We start from the raw sequence: 8,623 nt of genomic DNA, 5'->3' as shown, positions 1-8,623 counted from the left end.
TCGTTCTTAATATAGACTTTATTTAGGGTTGATATGTGTTGACTTTAAAATATATATATAATTTAATAGCAGATCTCTGTGACAGGATATAGTTTTTCCGCTTAGTGAACGTGTGTCTCTGCTCCGATCAGGAGCTGCAGCACCGTGGCTCCTTCGTGCAGAGAGTCTGTAGCGGTGTGTGTGTGTGTGTGTGTGTGTGTGTGTGTGTGTGTGTGTGTGTGTGTGTGTGTGTGTGTGTGTGTGTGGTGTGTGTGTGTGTGTGTGTGCGTGCGTGCGTGCGTGCGTGCGTGCGTGCGTGCGTGCGTGCGTGCGTGCGTGTGTGTGTGTGTGTGTGTGTGTGTGTGTGTGTGTGTGTGTGTGAATGTTGTCAAGGCCGAAAATTAGGATGAGCGCAAACAGTCAAAATGTTTTTTTCCCTCCCAGAGCTGTCAGCGCAGCGCCCCCCCCAAAATCTGGCGCCCTAGGCAACCGCCTATGTCGCCTATGCCAAAAACCGTCCCTGACTTAACCTAACAACTTATTTAATTTGTTTTCACAATTACTAATGTCATGTGTTTTTTTATTCTTGAAGAGAATGTATTTTTTTCTGGCATTCTTCCAGGATTAACAAAAATAAGAATAACATTGAGAACAATCTTTGAAGTAAATGGCTGTTGTTAAACGCTTCCCACATTTACTTCAATCGTACAATAGAAAAGATAAAAGTACCCAAGGAATACACAATAGAATATATAAAGAATAAATGAAAAATCTCTACAAAAAACCAATATACTACAAAAACAGAAACGTATTGACATGTTGGTAATGTACATCAAAAAGGCTTCAAATGTATTCGGTATTGTATGAACATGTTTGAATTGCGGTGTGGACGTCACATCCTCTAGGGGGGTCCGGGGGTATGCCCCCCCAGGAAGAAATGTTTGAACATTTAAAGTAAAATGCTTCAATCGGGTGCACTTTGAGCACACATTACTAGAGACCTGACCTACTGTAGGGGGTACAACTCTAAACACCCATATGAAAAAGATTGGTTTACATTTTAATAATCAAATAAGTATGTGAACATAACCAATAACCTACCATAGCCAATAGCAAATAAATGCAACTTATTTTACTTTTGTTGTTCATTCATATCTTATTTTACCTAGTTAACATTTATTTATGCATATTTTTGTATCTCTCAAGTTTGAAATGATATTTTTGGTTTACTGTCCTATAGTATACATTGAAATGATTTCAAACCTGTTTATCCCAATAATTATAAAAGAGTGCCTTGGAAATATTTGTTTACATAAATTGCATTTATCTCTCTCGCTCGATCCCACACCCACTTTGGCTGTGAGCTGCGGACGCCTGATAAGCCAACACCCCCCACTTTCATCACTTACAGGGCCCATCGTACGGGGCAAATGAAAAGTGTAACCGGGGTGAAAAGGGTGTTACCTTGACTTAATTATGAATGTTGTTACATCAAGGCCGAAAATTAGGATGAGCGCAAACAGTCAAAATATTTTTTTCCCTCCCAGAGCTGCCAGCGCAGCGCCCCCCCCCGCAAATCTGGCACCCTAGGCAACCGCCTATGCCAAAAACCGGCCCTGTACACCATGCTAAATGTATGTCTGCATAAAGCTGAGTTATGATCGGTCATAATAACACTTTTTGGTGATGATTAAATAGTTTACAGTGAGATTTACTCCCATACTTTTGGCCATACTCACGCAGCCCTACAAATGAATTGAGATTTCCACACAACTGTTCTTTAGCAAGTGTGCAGAGCAGTGTTGATTTAAAAAAGCAATTTGAAGGTTGGATATTTGTAAACCTTTTTTTGTGTATATATATTCATAATTTAAGATGTAAATGAATTCCAGTTTATTTGTAGTACTTTCTATTTGTATTGTGACATTTGGTGGCATCAATGTCTGCATTTGATACAGATAATGGAGCAGTTGCTTTAGGGCCGCAGTGTAGGCCTATATCCCTTAAGGTCAAATAATGAGATCCTCGTACCTGTGCACGTCCCTGTGATGCAGAACTGTAATATTTAGCAACCAAGTATTTTATAGTGTATCTTAAATTGGCTCAACATAACAAGCTACAACATTACTTTATAGATGTATAATATTAACTGATAGAAAATATTAATTAACTAATAAATAGCAGTATAAAGCAATATTAAAGTAATTACAATTAGCTCTTTCTTTAGCTGTGATGAAACAATAATCATTATAAAAAGTAACTTACTTTTAACTGCACAGTTAGATTTATACTTTATTCAGATTAAAAGCAAATATAAAATAAATAACACATACAAGAAGATTACTATATAATTATAGGTCAACATCCTGCCTGCTGCAGCACATGCGAACAACTAAGAGCTTTTTCAACATTGAAGCATTGAAACATGTCACAGTAGATGAGCTAAATACAAATATGAACCTGAAAAGAGCATAACATGTCCTCTTTAATGCATTAATAACCCTATCAAGTTATTAAACATATGATTATGAAATGAGCCATTACACACAACGAGTCCCTTTTACTTTTGGTACTTTAAGTGTCACGATTCTTATGTTATGTCACGTTTTTAGTTTTGTATGTCTCGGTTTGGGTTTATTTTGGTGTTCGGTTCTCCCTGTCATGTTTTCCTCCTTGTGTATTGTCTGGTCCCTCTCTCTGTGTTTTTCCTCCCTGTCGTTAGTTTCCCTGGTGTGTCTAATTGTCTGATTGTGTTCACCTGTTGCCCTTGTGTTTCTCCTCCCCTGCCCGGCTGTTTCTCGTCTCGTGATTACCCCTCCCTGTATTTAGTCTCTTGTGTTCAGTGTTGGTTCGTCTTTTGTTGGTGACTGAGTTCACCGGGGAGTGTTCTGTTTGTCCGAGTTATATTATTATCCTTGAAATAAAGGTGATATCAGTGTTATCTGTATTTGGGTCCTGCTTGCTTCACTCACCGCAACAGAACCAACCAACCAAGGATGGGCCCAGCAGATCCATTTTAGCAGGAATTATTGGATTTTTCCTTTTCTTTGGCTTACTGCTCTGATCGATGGAGGGGAGCGTCCGGTGTTCAGCAGTGAGAGGCTGTTCTGGCAGAGGCGCGCCAGATGGCTACGGAGAAACCAGGCTTGGTGAAATTCTTACCTGGCTGGATTTTGAATTTCCTCTCGGTGTGTGATTCCCGGCCTGCTAGCCCCAGGGATGCTAGCTCCCTGCCTCCCAATTCCCAACCTGACACCATACGCCTAGGTGTGTTCCGTCTGGAGTCAACCCTTGCTTCTGCCCCAGTTCCTGCTCCTGTTCAGGAGCCGTTCTTGGGAACTCATCTGGCTTTCGGAGGTCCACGGAGCCTCCAAAAGGCTCCTAAGAGAAGGAGTCGCAAGTCCAGGCTAGCAGCCCGAGCCCCAAGAGCCATGGTTCCGGCCCCTGTTCTGGCCCCAGTAGCCATGGTTCCAGCCCCTGTTCTGGCCCCAGCAGCCATTGTTCCAGCCCCAGTTCTGGCCCCAGCAGCCATTGTTCCAGCCCCAGTTCTGGCCTCAGCAGCCATGGTTCCAGCCCCAGTTCTGGTCCCAGCAGCCATTGTTCCAGACCCAGTTCTGGTCCCAGCAGCCATGGTTCCGGCCCTGGTTCCGGCCCCAGCAGCCATGGTCCCTCCTCTAGTCACAACTCAATTCCCTTCTCTAGTCCCTTCTCGAGTCACCTCTCGAGTCCCCTCTCTAGTCACCTCTCGAGTCCCCTTTCTAGTCACCTCTCGAGTTCCCTCTCAAGCTCCCTCTCAAGTTCCCTCTCGAGTTCTCTCTCGAGTTCCTACTCAAGTCCCTACTGAAGTGACGTTGGAGGTTCCGCTGGGGGTCCTGCCAACTCCATGTCCTGTCCCGTTGGGGGTCTCGCCGACAACTCTTCTGCCGGGGGTCCTGCCAACTCCATGTCCTGTTCCGTTGGAGGTTCCGCTGGGGGTCCTGCCAGCTCCATGTCCTGTCCCGTTGGGGGTCCCGTCGACTACTCTTCTGCCGGGGGTCCTGCCAACCCTATGTCCTGTGCCGTTGGAGGTCCCGCTGAGGGTCCTGCCAACCCTATGTCCTGTGCCATTGGAGGTCCCGCCGACAACTCTTCTGCCGGGGGTCCTGCCAACTCCATGTCCTGTTCCGTTGGAGGTCCCGCTGAGGGTCCTGCCAACCCTATGTCCTGTGCTGTTGGAGGTCCCGCCGACAACTCTTCTGCCAGAGGTCCTGCCAACTCAATGTCCTGTTCCGTTGGAGGTCCCGCTGAGAGTCCTGCCAATCCCATGTCTTGTTCTGTTGGAGGTCCCGCCGTCACCTGTCTCGCCGGGGGTCCTGCCAACTCCTGGTCCTCTTCCGTGGGGGATCCTGCCGAAGCCTGTCCCACCGGCTCCGGTCCTGTCCGGCCGACACCGGGTCCTGCCCGGCCTCCGGAGCTGTCTCCATCAGCGCCTTCCTGCCCGTCCTCCGGAGTTGTTCCGTCGCCGCCTGCTTCGCCCGAGCCCGAGACCCCCTCCATGTTCTCTGCCTTGCCCCCAGGCCGTCCGCCCGAGACCCCTTCCTGGTCCTCTGCCGTGCCCCTGGGCTGTCAGCCAAGGCCCGTCCTCCAGACCCCTCCACCCACCCTTTTGGCCCTAGTGATGCGTCAAGTTCTGAATGCAGCACTTCTACTTGTAGTATGTTTAGTAATGCTACTTTGACATTATCTGAGTACTTCTTCCACCACGGCCCATGCACATTCTCTTCTGCAGCGGCCATGTTTCACAGTACCCAGTGGTGGTTCTAGACCAATTTTACTGGGGGGGGGGGGGGCAGTTATTAGAGGGGCACAATAAAATCTCCACTGTACATCCGGGTCTCTGATTTGATTTAGTTCCAATACATCGTAATATTGTAACCTTTTTTTTGTTGTTAGGGGGGCCACAGGGGGGGTCCCTGGTCAATGTTACGGGGGCACTTGCCCCTGTTGGCCCTCCCCTAGAACCGCCCCTGCAGTGAACCGGACCATCAATGGCTTCTCTCTGAGAGCAGTGACCTCAGTGTTACGAGCAACATTAACATCGATCAACACGCTGCTGCTGCTGCCGGCATGTTGCATGTTGATTGCATTTAAAATGTGTCTGGCTGCTCAGGGATCGTCATGGCCGAGCCGCCAACACACTGGCCCCTCATGAATACTCTCAGTGAAGCTTGTTGTAAAACGACTTGAGTTAAAGTTCACTAAAACTGTTGTTATTTTAAGAGATAGTGCACATTTCTCTTACTGAATGCTTCTTCCTCCTCCTCCTCTCTTGAAAAGCAGAGAGATCACTCCAGCAGAATTACCAGCACAGACTTTTAACAGCACATGGAAAACAAAATAGCTCTCCTCTAACTTCTTTCTCTTCAAAACAGTTGCTACAAACTCACACTGGATAATAATAATAATTCCTTACATTTATTATAGTGCTTTTCCAGTGCTCAAAGCGCTTTACACATTACACATATTTTTTATACATGCAATGGTCACTGTGGACAATACCCACAGGAGCAAGTTCAGGTGAAGTGTCTTGCCCAAGGACACAACAGATGTTTGATCCTTTTATCTTACTAGAGAATCATGAATAATGCATAAACACTAGCATACCATTTAGTATTTCCTTTCATTTAAATCCTTTTTTAAGTATACCACAATAAACCCCTGCTAATCATTACATTACATTACATTGCATTTAGCTGACGCTTTTATCCAAAGCGACTTACAATAAGTGCATTCGACCAGGAAGACACAACCTTGAAGAAAACAGAATCATAAAGTACATCAGGTTTCATAGAGCCAAACATTTCAAGTGCTACTCAACTGGCTTTAGATAAGCCAGTCCTTTATTAGTATATAAGTGCTCTGTTAGCAGTTCTTTGTTAGTAATTCTATCGCTCGAGGTGGAGTCGAAAGAGATGAGTTTTCAGTCTGCGCCGGAATCATCGAAATAGAAGCATTCAGTCGCATTAGGCCACTTCATGTTCATTTCCTATTGAAAATGTGTCCTCGTTTTCTAATTTTCAATGTATTTGTAACTCATGTTGCGGGACTGTAGCAGCAGTTTATAAAATCTCGATGAATTTGAGTGCAGGTGTTTCCATATATAAGTCCTGTTCAGGTGGCTGTGGCTCAGTGTGTGGTGTGCTGGACTTCGAATCAGGGGGTAGCAAGTTCGAGTCCTACTGCAGTCAGCATGTCGTTGTGTCCCTGGGCGAGACACTTCACCCCACATTGCTCCTGTGGGGATTGTCCACAGGACTGAATCTATGTAAGTCGCTTTGGATAAAAGCGTCTAACAAATTATTTGTAATGTAATGTTTACTGCTAAGGGCTTGTTGAACTTTTGGTACACTTTCCTCCTTTTTTCTAAGAGGAAGTAAGTATGCACATATACAATGCTCTCCTTTAAAGCTGCACTCGATATTTCGCTCATTGTCTATCCGGGGATTATTACAGTTTTATGTAAGAAATAGGATCTAAGCTTCTTCACTCTACAGGGTAAAACACAACTGCAGTGAAAATGGCCATAAACGTAATGCATGCAGTAAACAGTGGTGGAATATAACTACACTAACGTACACATTTCAGGTACTTGTACTTAACTGAAGTATGCTGGTTTTTATGCAACATCATACTTCTACTCTTCTTTATTTATATGACTTTAGTTACTCTACAGATTTTTGTCATTCCTTCTTGTGCACTGAAAACTATGCATCTCAAGAGGTGTTGAACGTTCGTCATAAACCGAACAATTAAATGTTTCTTTCTGTGTCGAGAACATAATTTTTATTTCTTGAGCTAAATAAACAGTTTTAAACCCCTCGAGGATAAGCAGGAAATGCCTTGTCACCAAGCTGAAAACAGAGCTGTTTATCAGAGCTTGTGAAAAGTTGACTTTTTAGAGATAAGTGGGTCTCAGAGGATGTGGGTGAAAAAACTCATGATTATCTTTCAGAATGATGCATTGCTACCCAACAATATTAAAGCACAACTTTAAACATTGAAACCAAGAAAATGCAGCATAGATGCAGCACCAGGGAACATTTCAAACTAGCCATTAATACATAAAATGCTCTTACCAAAAAATGGAAAGGAATTGGTTTTCTATTTCTGTCTGCAATCCACACTCTGTGCTACCATTGTGTATCAGCAGTCGTTCAACACTCTATAGCCTGGCAGCTGTGAAAATACTGTACCATAGCGATGTTTGTTGTTTATGTTCATTATAATATATCTGAGTCCTTAATGATCATTTTGTGGTACTGGCCTTTTAGGTAGGCCTGGGGGGTATACTGCGAAGCAGGATTTTCGCTTAGCCGGCTAAATTCAGGGAAAACTCCGGCTTTCCGGTCCTACGAAGCTGGTTCTCTTTTTAGCAGGCTAGATCTCCATGGTAATATATGCTAAGCAGCTAACCTGGTCGGTACCAGGGGGGTATACTGCGAAGCAGGATTTTCGCTTAGCCGGCTAAATTCAGGGAAAACTCCGGCTTTCCGGTCATCCGAAGCTGGTTCTCTTTTTAGCAGGCTAGATCTCCATGGTAATATATGCTAAGCAGCTAACCTGGTCGGGACCAGGTTAGGTTGCAGGCTAAGAGCTCAACTCAGTGAAAGCACCGCCTGCTGACCAATCAGAGCTCAGTGTGCGGAGTTTAAAGCGATCAAGTCATATTACAGGAGAAAGGAAATACAGAAAAGCTGCCGTCGCAGGAAAGACGGCCGGCAAAAATCACCGACTGTGTGAACGTGAACATGAATAGAATATCACCTCCATCTTCAGAGCAATCTGACTATTATAACATTAGCGTTAAGAAATCTTACTTAAATATCGGCCACAACATAAGTAACCGGATCAGAGTACATTAAGTACAGTCCGCGGCATATCACTTCATAATGTATCATATATCTCCTGATCTGAGTCAGCTGAGCCGTATCTGGCCGTGCAACACTCACAGTGTCACATACTGTATGCAGAAGTATTATTTTAAGCAACACATAAGTTGACGAAACACTCGAGACAAATGTAATTGAAGTCAGATCGTGTTTTAGACGGGGCAGTGATATCATAAACCTGTTAATGTACGCATTCAAACACTTTTTCTTTTACCAGCTGTATTCACCTTGCAGCTGCAGCTCTGTGGCTTTGATCCTGGATCAAGTGTTTAAGTCATGGATGTTTAAAGTTTAACTTCTTCATTTTTGACTAGTATTAAAGTTCACTTTTCATTCAGGAAGTATGACGCTGCGCTGTCAGTGCGCTTCTCCATGTTTGTGATTGGTCGAATGCTCCAGATACCACCCCTTTCATGTGAACGCGCACCTAACTAGATAGGACACGGCTGGCTTGAGCGATCCACTTGATAACCCGCGTCGTAGGACAGTTTAGCGAGAGCGCGTTTGTTTTGGATTAGGCCAACCGGCTAACTCAAACATATCCAGGTTAGGTTGAACCAGCTTCGTAGTATAGGCCCCTGGAAAGACTGAACGTAGATAGATAGATAGATAAAACTTTATTTGTCATTGTACAAGTACAACGAAATTACAACAGACTCAAGGTGCCAACACGCAACAACAAGACAATATAAAAACAACAAGACAATATAAAAACA

The sequence above is a fragment of the Pseudochaenichthys georgianus genome, chromosome 17 (assembly GCF_902827115.2).
Source record: "Pseudochaenichthys georgianus chromosome 17, fPseGeo1.2, whole genome shotgun sequence".
NCBI lineage: Eukaryota > Metazoa > Chordata > Actinopteri > Perciformes > Channichthyidae > Pseudochaenichthys > Pseudochaenichthys georgianus.
The sequence above is the reverse complement of the archived record's forward strand: the minus strand, read 5'-3'. Positions refer to the sequence as shown.